This window comes from Gallinula chloropus, assembly GCF_964237585.1.
Source record: "Gallinula chloropus genome assembly, chromosome: 17".
NCBI lineage: Eukaryota > Metazoa > Chordata > Aves > Gruiformes > Rallidae > Gallinula > Gallinula chloropus.
The window spans coordinates 11,516,833-11,533,692 of NC_140102.1; the positions used below are offsets into that span (position 1 = coordinate 11,516,833).

At 40.8% G+C, this 16,860-nt stretch overlaps 1 protein-coding gene across 1 annotated transcript in view; it reads left to right on the forward strand.

The window, feature by feature from the left end:
- The window catches only part of SPPL3 (signal peptide peptidase like 3), a gene marked incomplete at its 5' end in the record, with an annotated part of 59,712 nt that overhangs the window by 18,069 nt on the left and 24,783 nt on the right, over positions 1-16,860 (forward strand). The window lies entirely within an intron of this gene.

Consider the following 16,860-nt stretch of genomic DNA (forward strand, 5'->3'; position numbering starts at 1 on the left):
AAGCTTTTAGTATCTTTACCAAGTGGCTGTGTAGTAGGTATCAGTACTTGTGTGCAGACTGAAATTGCACTTTCCAGACTGTTGCGTTTGGTGTGGTTTTTATTCCTAGCTTGGGATGAGTTGAAGCAGAGCTGGTTTTCCTCTTAATAATTTAACAATCAGAGCATGAGTGTGTTCCAGCTAGATGTTACTTATAAACTTCAAATATTAAAATTACATTTTGAATGGCCAAAGCAGCAGCATGTTTCTTCTTCTGCATTCTGTGTTTTTGTTTCTGTAAGCCTTTGGAATTTATGTATGTGAATGAAATGTATTTAATTTACTTTTCTGTCTCTGATTGTAATATTTGATTTGCAACTTGGGTGATGAAAGTTAATCACTTACACATTGATTAAGATAATTTTCTCTTTTTGTATTTCAGAAATACAAGATGCAGTTGCTCATGCATAAATCTTAACTTAAAAAATCTCCCAGCCACCAAGCAGTAATGAAACAGGGTTTTAAAAACAGCTGAAAATTTATCATAGCTATTTATGGTAGCTGCCACCTTACTGTGCTTTACTACTTATGCAAAAATAGATTTCAAATAAAATATTAAGGATTATTAACAGAATTTTTAATGATCAGATTTACTTTGTTCATCACTCTGTACATTTGAATCTGAATAATGCTGTGAAAGTGAAATAGCATTTTGATACTAGTGTGGACTCAAAGTAGCATAGTTTTTAGTTACAGAAATCAAAGTAAAGTGACAAGCTGAAAGTGAGATATGTCTGAATTTGGTAGGTGGCTCATTTATAATACTTAAACCAACAGTCAACAAAAAAATGCTACTATATTTGAGTCAGCTCTGTCATCTTGCTACTCAGTTTTTCCGAGTTTAACTTTTGTTGGAGTTCAGTTTTATCTTCCTCCAGTCGTGATGTGAGTCCTTTTGCTTGTAGGGTGCCCTGGGATTACAAGAGCATTCCAAGGGTGATCTCGGTTATTTTTAGGAAGGTTAAACATCTGGATGCTCACAACAAAACCATTTCCAGGAAAGCATTTTGTTCCTGAGCAAGAAATATCAGCAGCCATATAAATGCAGTACAACAGCATGTAATCTCTGGCTTTCCCAGGGGATGCTGGCATTTGCAGACCGGTCTGTTGCTTAAAGTAACTCTGAGGATTACTGAAGGATATTGGGAGGATTTACCTCTGTAGTATTTTGGTAGGTGGTTTTAAGACATCAAAATCCAGAACAGGGATGAAATTGAGCAGAAGTGATGGATTAGAAGGGAAGGAGAGGTTCTGTGGAACGTAAGAGAATACATTTGTAATGTTTCTGAGACTGTGTGTTTGCATTCTGCCTGAAAGAGTAGGTTCTTGCTTGAGGTGGGTTGATTAGTAGAAAATTCTACCTTATCTGTTGTCTGGATTCAAAAAATAGAAAAACAATACAGGTACAATGCAGGTTTTGGGAAAGAAAATGTAGGTCGTATGTAATGGTGTTAAAGCATTGTGATATATGTTGTGTGTGTATGGGGAAGAACATAAGGAAAGTTCTGATAGGAAATTAAATGTGTTGAACTGTGTTGAGAGCTAGACCTGTGTTTTGTGTGAGCTGTTTTACTCCCTTGATTATACAGAATACTGCTTTAAAATTGTATCCTGGCTGCCTAGCTTGAAACTTGAATGGCTGGATTTAGTATTATGCAAATATGCTAATGTGTTTTGAAATTCCAAATTTCAGCAATATTGATTGCTTAAAAATTGCATTTGCAGCTGAGGGGTATTTTTCCCCATTACCAGTTGCCAGATGCTGCTTAGAGAACTGTGACGTTCCCTTTTCTTTTTCTTAGTACGTTTTGAGTATCTTTAGCTCTACACTTTTTTTTCCCCAAGCAGGAAAGCTTTAGATTTTCCAATTTTAGTTGGTTACTATTCTGCCTTTCTCATACTGTTGCTAAGATTGTGTGTGTGTGTATATATATATAATGTGGTGAGAGGCAATTTTTTAAACTAACTGATACGTAGGTGGTTCGTGTACCCCTTGAGGATTTCAAAACCTCTTGTGTTTGTTTATTGCAAAGCTTAATGTCTCTCCAGTTGTATATTAGCTGGTATAGTAAGATAGTGCTCTGCTAATAGAGTTTGATTTTTGCCTCTGTGCATTATGATGGCATGAGACAGTTGCTCACTTCAAAAGACCATTTCCTTTATTTGAAACGCTTAAATCTGGTCACTCACATTTAATTTGTGTTTGTTATTTATTTACTCTGTATACTGCAGGAGAATGTGAATCGAAACAGATGCTGAAGGATCAGCATTTAGGCTTCCAGCATGTAACATTTCCTGGAAAGCTGAGTCCTCCACTAGCCCATCAGCAGCGTGTCTTCAAAACCGCATGTGTTTGTTTTGTAGTAGCTCCTGGGTGCCAGGCATACATTAAGTCATTCGGAGCCTGCTGGTACGTGGGTATAGCCCAGTGGTTCTCTATCTTGCTTTAAAGTATCGAGCAATTAATTCCCCAGTCCTTAGGGAAATTACTTGAAGGTAATGTAAAAATTAGAGACTGCTGGTGTTTCAGCGGGCTTCAGCATTCATACAAAAGTGGCCGTTTGCCCCTTTACAGCAATTCTATTAAGGATGGGGAAAACAGACATTAACCTGACTTGCAAATTCAAGTTCTCCTTCCCTCCCATGTGCCATGATTTTTAGTAACACCCGAAAAACTAGATGTAGCCGCTCCTAGCAGCGCTGGGTTAGACTTCTGGCTGGGGTAGAGTTCTGTTGTTGAAGATTTAATCTGACTCTGCTGTAACACTTAATGAATACCTGAGTAAAAACATTTTTTTGGAAGCAGATCACTGCTCTGACGTGTTCCAGTTTGTCTAGACTCCAACACGCACTGAATGAGTACAACTTGATTTAATGAGATAAAAAGGGATGTTATGCTAAGAGGGAGATGTGAACAGAAATTGTCTTGGATCCTTTTGCTGCGGAGTGTCGGTGGTATGTTTAGGATGACTGCTGCAAACTAATAGATCACCTGTGAATAGGAGAGATCTTACTTTCCTGTGTAGTGTTGATCTGATAGCTTTACATAGAAGTTGGCTAAAAAGCAAGCATTTTGTCCAGTAAAAATAATCTTTTGGTTTTGGTTTCATTTGGGGCTGCTTTTGAGCCTAGCTACCCCTGAGCTCACTCACAGAGGTACTTCTGTCTTGTCTGGCACCGGGGTTGGTGTGCGTGTTTCAGCTCTGTGTTTGTAGAAGAAGAATGGTACATAATGAAATGACAGTCTCTCTCTGATAAAACCAGTAAAATTTTCAATGGGTGTAATTTGATACTGGTCAAATAGAAGTTTCACAGGTCCTGTACATGAGGCCTTACACACTTCTATTTGTCCAGGCTGTTTACGAGGTGCGGCATCAAAGACGTGACAGCTGCTGTTAGGAAGGTTGGCTGTTACCAAGCATGGCAACATTCACAGGCTCAGTGTGTGAGATGCCTCTACCAGTGTGCCTGAACATTATCCTTCCATTAAACCTCTACTGCTTAGAATAAGGGAGTACAAAGGAGCGGTAGGACACGTTCTTCTCCCTTTTCTTGTTTCTCAGGACTAAAAAGAGCATACTGGCCACAGTGTTTGGAATGGGTCCTTTTGGAGGTTGGGTTTTGGTTTTGGTTTTCCCCCCTGTCCCAAAAGCTCAACACATGAAAATGGAAGATCTGCTGTCTCTTGTGCTGTCACTAGTGTTGGTGTGACTGTAGAGATGGGAATCTGAAAATGAACTTGGATTCAAGAGGAGGAACATTGTTCAGACGGATCAGATTGACATTTGGTGTTGGGAAAGAATGTGAATTGCCCTGTTGCTGGTAACACAGTTTTCAGGTCATTTTAGTCTCACAGTTCCCTCATTTGGTGTTTCCTTTTGCTATTGTGCCCTCCTTTTCCCTTACCCTGTGTTTTTCTAGGCTAAACAAATTGAGTCCTTATCTCTCCTAGTCATCTTGGAAACTCTTTTCTGCACTTGTTTCAGGGACAGGCTGATAATTCTGCTCACAATCCGCACTGGAATGCCAGACCCTGCCTTCCCCCTCATAGTCCTCTTACAAAATAGATTAAAAAGAAAAGATGAGAGAACACCTCAGGAAAAATGTGGTTTCAGAAGGATCTACTGCAAATACTAGTTAGTATTAGTAGGCTCGGTAGTATGGGAAAATCATAATGCTCGTAATATAAAACCTTAATTGACTTCTATGCTAAATTATATGCAGTTTTAACAAGTTAATTGCATTAGAGTCTGTGTGTATGCATTTAGTGCCCCACTGACAATTTAAGCTGAAGTTCTGTTCCCTAGTGCATGCTGCCCTGAGTCACCAAGCCTTTGGCACAGGTACCTTGGAAACATGCGGTGCTGATTGTATTTCTTCGTAGGGTATCATTTTGGTGCTTTATACTTGAAATTTTCATCCTTTTTTATAAACACATACAGCACTCGAATTCATTTGTTTCTGGTTTGTTTCTGTACTAAAATAGCCATTCTCTGACTTTGATTAAGAGACTCCTTGGAGTGTGTGATGTGCTTGTGGGTGTGCGAATTTTACCTTGAATTAAAAGAGTCAATGACTTGCATCAGAACAGGAGTAAGATCCCAATTTCAAGCTTAATTTCCCCCCTGCCTCTCCACCACCTCAGCTGTAACTGACCTAACCATGGGAGTGGTTGTGTCAGGTACAGCTTTGTGCATTCTCTGGCTGGGACCCCTTCAGCAGTGACGAGCTGCTTTTACATGTACGGGTAATGTAGATCCTAATGATAACAGGAATTTTTTTTGTCTCCTTAAAGGATTTTATTCTTTGTTTAAAAGTTGTCTTGTATTTGCTTTTTAGAAAGCAAATTATTCTTCTTATTATCCCTTTCTCTTTATTTATTTATTTATTTATTTAAGAATATACATCTGGCTTTGTAACCAGCAGTGCATTATTCCTCTACAAACGAAGTACCAGAACCATGAAATATTATCACACAGCATTACAGAAAACATGGTGCGAGATGTCACTTAAAACGTTTCGTTCTGACCACATGTAAGGTCTTGGAGGGGTTTTTTGTTGTTAAAATGTTTTAAGCTGCTTGCTTTTTACTTGTTGTGAAAAGTAGAAGGGGTGTTATTTTAAGTGTTTTTGCTTCAATGAAGAATTTAAATGTACCTTAATTTTTTTGGGTTCAACCACTGGTAGTTCCTTGACCCACCTGAAGCTCCCTTTTCCCCGCTAGCACATTTTTCTTGTATTATCAGGAATGACAGAGATACTTCTTGCTTATATCAGAATGCCTTTGGAGCATATTTGTATGCATGTGGAATAGGTTAATTGATTTTAGGTGTTTTGACTTCGGAGTACATGTGTCTGCTGAAGTAACCTGGTACTGTTTTAGAGCTTCCAGTCTGCTGCAGACTGAGAAGCTTTTTGCTGTTCTTGAAATGAACAAGTGTAGAGCTGAAGTCTTCCTATCACCCACTTTTTGAAATTTAGAAAAACTAAAACCTTTTCTTTAGAAAAAGTCCGAGTGGCACAGCTTTGAAGTACTCAAAAGTAAGGCTAGTCCAGTATGACCAGTATGAGCTTGTTCTGGGAATATGTGGGAGAGAAGGCTCTGTTTGGGGCTTGGGGTTTGTTTGGGGTTTGTGTTTGTTTTGGGGTGGATTTTTTTTAGTAAAAATACACTTGTGTGTGCACACATAAAATACTTGTTCAGGACTTATTGTTGTCAGAGGTGATTGGTGATAGCTCATAAAATAAATACGAATCTCTTAATTAGGAGACAGATGAGGTGTTTGCTCACCACTGGCTTCCTGGTCCAGATGGAGCAGCAGTGAAGACTGGGGTAAATATTTCATTCCAGATAACAAAAACTCACGTGTTTTAACAGCTTGGACAACTTTTAATTATGGCTTTAGGTCTTCAGAGGTGCTGCTGTTGGCTGACAGTAAGAACTTGCACTGTTGTAGCTGTATTAACAATTTTGAGTCATGATACAAACTGCTTGTCAGCGTTTTCACTGCAGTGGCTTCTGATGCTGCTTGGAACAGGTCTTCCTGCTCCTGTGAGAGCAGAATACCCACCCTGAGTCTGTTCTGACTGAGCGGTGGCTGGTGGGACTCACTGTGCAGCTCGGATGGGGGATTCTTGTGCAGAGAGATTTGTACTTGTTCTTCAAGCAGTAAATATATTTTATTGTAAACTGGAAGTAGGGAGCATTTTCGTGTTTGAAGTGCTTGTAGTCATTGTTGTTGAGCTTTTCTGTTACATAGAGAAAGGCTTGCAGAGATCGAAGCATTGATGGGAGCTTTGTGGAAGTTTTTAACTTCCTGTAACTAGAATAAGTGCCTTAAAATGACACTTGGCACTAAGCATCCTTCTGGCTAATGCAGGACTGTACTACTGATGCACTGAAGACCCTGGGTTGTGTAGAAATTTGTACCTTTTATAACCCAAAATGTGTGAGCTGTCAAAATTCTAGAAAACTTTGCAGTGCCGGGGTAACCACTGACATTTCCAAACAGCCCTTCCTGAAAGCACAGTGTTGTTTGGGTCATGATGAGGCTGTCTGGCGTAAAACTGCAGACAGCTTGCACAGTGGTACTCTGTAGATTTGAATTCCAGTAACTGCTCCCTTGATGTGCCTTTTTTTTTCTGATGTAAAAAGGTCTATTTTTGGAAAATTCATACAGTTGAGAGTGGTAATTTAGATAGAAGAGCTGCTTCAGCAAAGCTTTGGGGTAGGCTAAATATTGGACTGACCTTTGCAGAGTTCACTTGTCCATTGGAATCTGAAAATTTACATAAAGAAATATGCTTGTGGCTCTGGCGAGAAAGGATTCTGCATAACAGATCTTGATTTGACCTCCTCTCTTCTCCCTCCTTCCAGTCCTCCCTTGGATTATTTGTGGAAGGTGGCAACATTCCAGACTAGCAAAGTCTTCCTACGCAGTCAGTTTGTTCTCATAGCAAAGCCGCAACCTTCTTCCTTCGTCAGATGTCTCATACATATATTTATGTATATTTTCATAGCTATATATTTACATTTTGTTCTGATCCTTGCTGATCTTAATTCTTGCACAAAAACATTATATTCAGATTTTTGTTTGGCAGTTTATTTGGTGCTACAGCAAAACTTGAATCTATCCTCTGCAGTATGCTGAAGTCTTCTATAAATTGATGAACTATGAAGACAATTACAGAAAAGAAAACTGCTGTACTTCGTTCAGCAAATGAGTCATCTCTTTCTTTCCTTGTTCTCATGAAACATGTTTTTTAACATACTGATCATTTGGCCTGTGCTAATGCAGTATGGGCTCATTGTACCTTGTGGAATGCCCTCACATCGTGATGATGCTGGGGTTTCCTTGACAGTTTCCTTAATGGGTGGCTGGTGCCCTGAGATGTTACACAGGGGTAGGACCATGTGGCTGTAGCCAAGGTATCTGGAGAGCAGGGGGTTATAAAAGTGTACGGGTGCTCAAAGGGCTCGTGGGGACTGATAACTACTGTTTTCAAGTACTTCATGCTGTAGAATTGACAAACAAATCTGAAAGGACTGAAAACAAATCTGGAAGGGCTGAGGTAGCACAAAATACTATAAAACACTGCAATAGGTTGCGGCAACTACGGTACCTGTGGTCTGCCTGGAAACAACCTTTAATGAGGCCCATGCAAACTTCTGCGTAGGAAGGTTAGTTTTGTTTCATTTACATTAGCAGCAGTAAAGCTTGGATTGCAGTGTGCTTAATAGACTTAACTGTAAGCTGCTCCCAAAAGGGTTTTCGTCCCACCTTGTCCCTGGCCACATGTTGACTCCTTTCATCTTTGCATCACACCTAGTAATTGTGCAACTGCTGGCCTGAGTGAAAACTTGCTTCAGAAAAACGATCATTTGCCAGGTCAGCCAGCTGGTTTGCTAGAGAAATTTTCCCACCTCTTTCTTTATTTCCTGCCTGGGAATAAAATAAGTTTTGCTAGCAAAACCCAAGCTAATTGTAATGGCGAATGTTTGAAAAAGGAGGTTTTGTTGCTCAAGTCAGAGGTGAGCTAACTGAAGGTGGTTAAAAGTTACAGGGTTGTGCTGCCTCTTATGCCTCAGATTTCTGATTTTCAAACCACTGTAGGCAAATGTCAAGAAGGGTTAAAAGTGATAATTGTTTAAAAAAGTAAAACCAGGGCTGTGCCTCGGCTCAGCAGTTTGCTGGGGCTGGTCTGTAATAGGATGCCAGTGTTCTGGGACAAGTTAGCTCAATTAAAATGAACGTGACACAATTAAAATACAAAACTGAGGAAAACATGCACTTCTAATAGAGTCTGTGTTTCGATACCAGATGTGGATTTCTGTATATTCTTTCTCTGTTTAATACATTGAAATGACATCCATTATTGCAGACATCACTGCATGGATGTTGGATTTGCATTTTCAAAAAAAAATGTTTGCAGTCGTGTGTACTTGTGATACAGTTTCAAAATCTACTTCTGGAGAGGATTCCTTGACTGGTGGTGACATATATTTGGCAGTAAAAGCATGCCCTGTTTTTTTCATGACATCTTGGGTTTTGTTTCTTTGAGAAAGGAAGAATGGGAGGTTCTTGAGTGTTTTTTTGTTTGCCTGCTTTAGAGCACAACCCAAACCAACCCAACCCGCCAACCCTCCTCAATAAAACAACGAACCTCAAAAAAGGAGATATATTTTTGTGTGTAGGTAAGAGGTGAAAATTATGTATCCAGGCTCCCATTCAGTCTACAAGTGGGTAGTATAAGATCAAAAAGCCTGAATTTTCTGTTAAAGCAATGTCAAAGACATTCCATGAGTTTCTGTATATTTATTTTGGTTCTGGCTACTTAGTTCTCAAACAGTTATGTGTGTCTAGTACAACTTACTTGAAGATGTAACTTTTTTCTCCATTAACCACTGATTGCAAATTTTGCTTCAAGTATCCTGTTTAGTGGGGTTCCCCCAGAGCGGTGGGGAGGTCGGAGCTGAGGATGCTTTTGGGATGCAGGGACTCTCTTCCGTGTTGGTTGGAAATAATGCTCATTCTTACACATCCATGCAGGGACTGGAAGTTGTGCTCCCATTCCTGCAGGGAAGAGAGTGCTTCAAGCTGAACGTGAAACCTGGAAATCTTCCAGTGACTGTAATTCTTAAATACTGAAACATGTAATTCTTCCTTCTGTTGGCAAACAGTGGGGTGAACTAAAAGGGTAGCTCAGATAATGCTTTTAACAGAAAGTGATTTTTTGCAAGGTTGTCTCTCCTGATGCCTTACTGGCTGTACACTTCAGATTCTTCCCAAAGTGTGAGCCCAGAGGAATGTTTTCTCTTGTTGGGAGCTTGGCATTTGCTTTTGGGGACAGAGTTTTAGGAAGGCAGCTTTCTGGAAAGGCTAGAAGAGGGAACTGGGGATTTTTAGTTGTATATGTATATATATGGTATCTAGCAGTGTGAAAATGTTCTGAGCCTCATGTCTCATAAACAGCAGAATTATTCTCCAGTTACAACTTTGAAATGCCTGCCTGCGCCCCAACCAGGTCTGTATAGGAAAGTCTGGGCTTAGTGGAACATCTTAAATTCCTCTCTTTTTTTATTTCAGACTTGCTTTAACTTTTTTTCTGATATGATCTATGTTTTCCTAAATTACTCAGACTTAGCAGACCTTATCTGCACGTGACAATGAGATGAAATTGTAAACTTACTTCAGAAAACAAGCTATTCCTTTAACGTAAGTGAAGCCGTAGCAATTTGCTTGTTTTTCCTATGAATCACACTGAAGAATGGAATAGTGTTGAGATATGTTTACAGCTGTGGGTGCCATGACTTCACGCTTAAAATCATACCTTTAACTCTTACACTCAGATTTAACTTTGGTTTGGCAGCAAGCCTAATGGAGGCTCTTAAATATGTGTATATCTTGCACATGTAAGGCGGTTGAAAGAGGCTTTTTATTTATACCCTTGACCTGGAATCCAGTAAAGGAAAAAAGCGGTATTGGTTTTACCTACGGACAGAGTCCACCCCCCAACCAAAATGAACATTTGCTCTATTAACAGTAATTGATCTTCATGTGCGTGGCAGTGCTCTTCTTTCATGTGCCCTGGGGATTTGCTCTGAGTCCTTGAGCTTGATTTGCTCATCTTAATAAATAATGTGATAGCTCACAAGTGCCTTGCACTGTAGCATCATAAATTAATTGCTCTTAGCAATAAACTGTGCAGATCACTGTAGTCCCTCCTACTTCTCTTAAGGAATAACGTAGTAGAATGTTTGGGAAATGCCAGAGAGGAGTAGATTGAAGAACACCTCGCGAGTGGCGTACTCTTGTGCCATCAAAAGGAAACAGATGCATCAGGTGCTGCGGTAGTGTGAAGGAAGGTTGATTTCTGCCTACAGCCAGTAGCTCCAAAATCCAGGGGTGGGGCAGGGGAAGAGAGTTGCAAAATATTCTTCAACTTGTCTTGAATTCACCAACGAGTATTTCTCGAATTTCTGTTTTTCTCTTGCTGTAGTAATCACTGATGTAATAAACGCATTAGATAGCTTTTGAAATATATAAAACCCTTGGAGGACAGGGAGGTGGGGACTTCATCCATCCCTAATTTTGTCATTTAATACCAGATTCCCAGCAAAAGTTGGCTGTTGGGATTTGAGGGTTGTTTTCTTCTTTTTCTTTTTTCTTCCTCCCGCCCCAGTTCCCTTTGAAAGAACTGACTGTGCTGAGGTGGGGCCCTCAAACTGAAGGCACCGTGCAGCAAGCTCTGAGGTGAATTGTGAGTAATAAGGCAAGGAAGGAGATGCTTCATTGACACCTTTCTAGTGCTGATACCTATCTATAAGCAGTTTTCTTTTGTAAAGTATGGCAAATGGGAAAGTGGGATGCATATTTTGGTGGGCATGGGTTGTTGTCACTTCCCATGTGAAGAGACTGGATATTCAATAATAAAACTGATACTTAAGTTGTCCTTGAAGAGTACCAGATTCATTGATTAAAATAGTCATGGCTTTTGATGTGGGCGAAGGGTATTTGAAGTTTTGTGTGGTCACTTCTCAAGCAGCCACATCTTCAGAAGTCAAAATGTGCAGGTGAATTCAAATACGGACCCAGTTTACCCCAGTTATGTCTGGTATGAGAAGCTTCCCAAGAGGTTTGAAGGACCTTTTGTATAGGAGAAAAAGCATGGACTAGAAGTGTAGTCAGAAAGACATTAGATGTCAAGAAAAGTCTTCTCATTCACCAGAATGTTAAACAACAGGTGAAGTAAACATCTGTCATGACTGACTGCTTGTCTTTCCCTGAAGTAAGATCAAGTTATAACATAAGGAATTAAATGGTCTCTGGCCATTCCCATCAGTGCAAATTTCTGTGACTGACAGATGTCTGCAGGTTGTCAATTTTGTCCCATTAAACAAAGCAGAAAACCTGCCTCTTCTGTTTTAATCCAGCCTTACTCTGGCCTGTCTAGTGTGTTTCCCTTCCTTGTATAGTTTAGTTTTCCTTAATGTTGAAAGCACTTGGGTGGTGGTATCGCTGATAAGGAAAAGCACCCGATGAGATGGTCCTTTCCAACTTGAGATATTCTATGGTTCTGAGTAAGAAACACAATCCTCTCCTTCCCTGTGAACTTTTGTTTGTTCATCTGTTGCACTTTTTAGGTTGTTGCTCTGGTGTTTGCATTGCCTGTGTGTGCAGTGAATGCAGCGAATGCAAGTGTGTCTGTTATAACAGCCTCTGTATGCGAGTGATTCATGCCCAAGGCCTTTAGCACGCATTGCTATGGAAACTTGGGCATGCGGGTTTCTTCTTCCCCCCTCGGCAGAATTTGTCACAGTAATTTCTCTTGTACCTGGAAGTCGGGGGAGTGATATTTGCTACTGAAACGTTGAGGGGATGAATTTCTTTGATCATACATTTAGCAGGCTTCTTGTGCAAACAGACAGAGGCTTTTATTGCAATTATGTAGAACTTCCCTGATCTCTGAGGTGATAATTTTGGGGTATTTAAGTGAATGCTGCCACTGAAGTCTTTCCTCTTTGATTTTTATGTCCAGAAACACGCCAGACCAGGAATCTGAATCACTTGAGAAACCTTCCCATTCACTCTCCATTATTATTATTCAAGCAGACAAGTCCCCTGATCTGCTTTTCCATGTGGTTGTGCTGGAATGGGATGAAGCAGTAGAATGTGTGTCTAGTAAAAGATGAGAAGTTGCTTTTTTAATGGTGGTATTGGGTTGTGGTCACGTCAGACTGGCCCATGACAAGTAGGTTATGTAGAGAGCAATCCTCTGTGCTGTCACCAGTAGACACTTTTGGTCCCTAGTTGTGTCTTTCTCTGGGTCTTCATTGAAGAAGGTGAGTTGCAGATAACTGCTCAACACAGAGGGCAAAACAAAGTGCCAGGCTTGAGAGTCTTATCAGGAAACTGCTTATCTTTCGGTGATAAGGAAGAGCTGAAACATGAAAACCAGTGCTTGCATTGACTGGGTGATTTTTGTGACTTGGAAGTGCAAAGAAATAACCAAACCAGAGGAATTAGGAAGTATGTGTGTAATAGAACAGTAGGGCTAAAACTGGGGGGGTGGAGTGGGGTGTGTGTTTAAGAAATTCCTAAGTGGTCAGATGGCAGAGACCCTGTAGAAAGTGGAAGCTCACAGTCGGAGTCAGGCGAGCTTGGACTGGTGACCACAGAGGAGAAGAGCTTGACCTGCAGCTACTGACACAGAGGAATGAGAGTTTGCAAGTGTCTCCAGTGTAACACTATTCCTGTTGTTGCAGCTTTATTAGCTGGTTACCATCTTCCCTAGCTGGGAATGAAGCGGGGCTCTGTTCCCTTGGGAATACAGCACTTATTCATGTTTTCCCAGAAGAAGGGAGGGTGCTGCTTGGAACGCCAGCTGTAACTGGTGTGGCGTATTTTGCGTGGTTACTGTTGGGAAGTGGTGGTGTGTCGCCAGTGGCTGGGCGTCCTTGGAATTGTTCTGTAGGTAAAGGTCTATGGGGCAGTCAGTGCCAGGCCGGAGAGCTCGCTGCTTGGATTGTTGTCTGCACAATACTTTTACTGTATAGCTGCAGGGCTGACACACAGAGTATGTTATAGAACAGTGCTTGCTGTGTCTCTGCCTTGGCATGCCTTGGCAGGCTCTGTGTTGTAAGCACTTGCCCATGGAGCTGCCAGAAATAGATGCTTAATGGCAGAGAATCTGCTAAAATTGATCCCGGCCGTGTAAAGAAGCAGAGTGAGATCTCGAATTGTAGAGGAGGCGTTTGGGAAGTTCTCTCTCACTGGCTGGCTGAGGAGAGGAGCTTACAGAGAAACATAAGCTATTGGTGTGTTTGGGGTCTAATATTATAGACTAATAGCTGTAACTAGTTATTTGTTACTTGACCAAGGTAGCCAGAACCTTCCTGATAGCCTGAGTAGCTGGTAACTTGTAAAACAACTTCCATACGTGGTTACTGAGTTTCAGGTGAGGTGGTGGAAGAAACCTAAAAAATGTGCTTCCCAGGGAAAACAAATGGTGTCTGCATTTTGAGTGTGAATACTGGAGTCTGTATGTCCTACAGAGATGGGGGAGCTTAGAAATGGATCCGTAGTTATTCTTGTAACGTGGCACATGGGTGAACTGTGCTGGAGTCCTTCAGAAGACAGTCTAGCACAGCCCTGGTCAGTGTTAATTTTCTGAATGAGAATGAAGAACAACGTCTTCTGAGTGGATTGCCATGTGGTAAGTGCTAAGAATTGCTTTTGGAATTGGTATTTAAGTCGAAGGACAGCTATGCATGGGCTTGTTCCAGGCATTTGCTGTACATGTTGCCGCTGCTTGTTCTGAGATTAAATACTTAACTTTACAAAAGTACCATTTTGAAGGAAGACAGTTTCATTTCCATACGTGCAGTGGAAAGCTGGTTAAATGTGACTGCACAAAGTCTGCACCAACTTCTGAAAAATTTCCTCAGTCTGGGGTTTTTGTTTTGGTTTTGGCTGATCCCATTTGAGAGAACATAGCACTGATGCCGTGTTGGGCTGTGGGAGGATGTGAACTTGCATACTTGAAATGTGCTTATAGGAGAATCCAGTTATATGTGTATGGATTCTGTTGGACTTGAAGAAGGTAATTTAAATTTCAGTTAAAATACAAATGGGTTTGCAGATCACCATCTGGCATTTTGAGTAATCCTCAGAACTTTGAAGTAATCTTACTTCTCAGTTCTTTCATTTGATGCTGCTGTTTGCTTATTGTCTGTAGTCTAGATTAATGCTTTAGTGTTTATTTGGGATCAAGGGGTTTAGTCTCTGAATAAACTGTCCGGTTGGAGTTAAAAAGATGCAGGGTTTTATTGCAAGAATCACTTCAGTGTATCAAATTATAAGGTTGCTTTTGGGTTACTTGTGTTGGAAACTTTGGCTGGAATCTGGACATGCCCACGCTGCTCACGTGGTTCCCATCGTGGGGTTCCTCTCAGACTTGTCGTGCTGTGTGTGTTTTACATTGCTCTTTTTCCAGCTGCCTTGGGAAGAAGCAAAGTGTGACTGTGTCTCCCTGGCTCTCTTTGCTGGGGTATTGGTGAAGATGAGTTCTCCCAGGCCATAATCATGGTGCCAAACATGAGTTTTTAGGATGTCCTGATGTAAAATCTCATGTGGGGAAGTCGACAACATCTCTGCTCTGTGAGGAGCTTATAGCACTTTTGCACTGTTGTTCTTTCCCTGTGCAGGATGGAAGGACTTTCCTTCTGGTTCCTCCCTTGCTCAGAATCAGCAGCTGGCTGTGCCATCGCTGCCGCCTGTCACTGGGGCTATGGTATGTTAGATCATTGTTTAGAATGGGTTTGCAGGGATTTGGTTTCTTTCACTGCACCAAAGAGCAATGTGGGTAGTGCACAGGGCTGATCTGTGACCCGTGTATCATCCTCTTTTTACCTGTGGTATAAATCTTTAATGTTTACAGATATGTTTTGACTAATGTGTAGTAATTATGATGAAATGGCATTTTAATTATCATAGATTCCAAAGCTGCCACTGAATGGCAACTTATATAGAAAACATTGTTCATCTCCAAAGTATTTGCCAGTTTATAAAGATACAATTTTAAGGACATCAGTTAATGAAGTTTAGTGCATAACCCTAGACGTGCTTAATCCCAGTTGAAATTCTGTTCGTTTTGCTTTTCTGATAACTTTGGAGTTCCTAAAGATGCTTTAAATAAATGAATGCCATTATTTATTCTCAAATCCAACCAGGATAGGAAGTTTACCTTTCCCTTCGCTCAAGCTTGGGTAAGGGAACACTTCTCCCTGAAATTCAAGCTAGTAACAGAACACAAACCCAGTGTGCTCATCCTTAAGCTGTTTCTTCATGGTGTCTGCTTAGCTATAATCACTAACTAAAAATAACCTGCTCTGAAGTGTATGGTATATAACCTGGACAGTGCTTATGTAGACACTGATTGGAAGCGCGTACTTAAACATTGCATATATTTGCAGTTCAGTATATTGATCTCCATGGATGCTTGTAAGACCTCTGTTCCTGAGCCTGGAAACTAAAGGTCAAACATGACTGAAATTAAGAGAAATGTAAAATTTAGGATTGTCTTTTTGGTTTGGCTAGCTTTATGAGCAGATAAGACACTTGTTTTTCACTTTGACTGTAGGGTATTGTTGAAGTTATTTATGGTGATTAACTAAGGCAGTTTCTCATTTCTTAAACGCTTATTTGGTAAGTATATCATTTCATCTAAAAGATGCAGTCTGTTTTTCAGTGATGTTTAATACTGCATTTCTGTAGAGGAAGGTTCACATTTGTGTTCAAAACACTTCTTTGAATATATAAAGTGTGTCCCTAGTGGTTTGGTAATTTTCTCTAAATTGCTTTTAAATTGGGAATGGAATGGGTGATTGTTTAACTGTCCTGTATCTTTAGGTTTTATTTGGTTAGTGGTATTTAATTTGGAACTAAGATGTGATTTGATTCTCTGTCTCCCATATCTGTAGCCTAGCTGAAGTTTGGCTTTTTGGCTGGCTTTCAGAAATGTTTGGGTTTGGGCTTGGGCTTGTTTTTTTGGGTTGAATTTTTTGGGTTTGTTTGGGTTTTTTTGGTAGGATAAAACTAATGCAATTTACATTTAGGTATTGTTTGTTTCCATTACTTTAGCACGAGTTATTGAAAAACTGTTGGGAGTTGTAGTGCGTCTTGCAGAGCGTCTCCTTGGCTGTTGTACCCGTGCAGTGGCTCTCTTCTTGGCTCACCCTAGTGTGTCAGTGGTTTTCCTGTGGGGCCCCAAACTGCAAGCAGTGCCTGAGATAGGGCCTCACACGTGTGGGGTAGGGGGGAGTGATCATTTCTCTTGACTTGGGGGATGTTGTCCTCTTGTTGGTCCATTCCTGGAAGTCCCCCTTAAAGGTCTTCCCCCTCTCTGAAAGCTGGGGACTTGCTGAGGCTGCCTCTGTCCCAGTGTCTGGATCAAAAGCAGCTCCAGTGTAAGCTGCAGAGCAGGCTTTGGTCTGTCAAGGGCAGGAAAAGGAATCAGCAAATAGTAGTAGCTGTCCTTCTGTGCTTTAAACACAAAGGTGTGATGTATCAGGAGATCACAGGCCTTTAAGTCTCCTGCTCAAATTTCGGTTGGGAATCCTGTATCAAGTGGTGTGGAAGAAGTAATAGGGAAGTGACTGCATGTGGTTTAATAGGTGCACATTGCAGCTTGTTGGGAGTGGAAGTGGTGTTTGTTTGTTTATTTTCTTGGGTTAAGTGAACTCTGACTGCCAATATTACAACTTACTGTTACTGGTTAGGACATAAGTCTTACAGGAAACAGGTTAGAGAGATTTGCCTA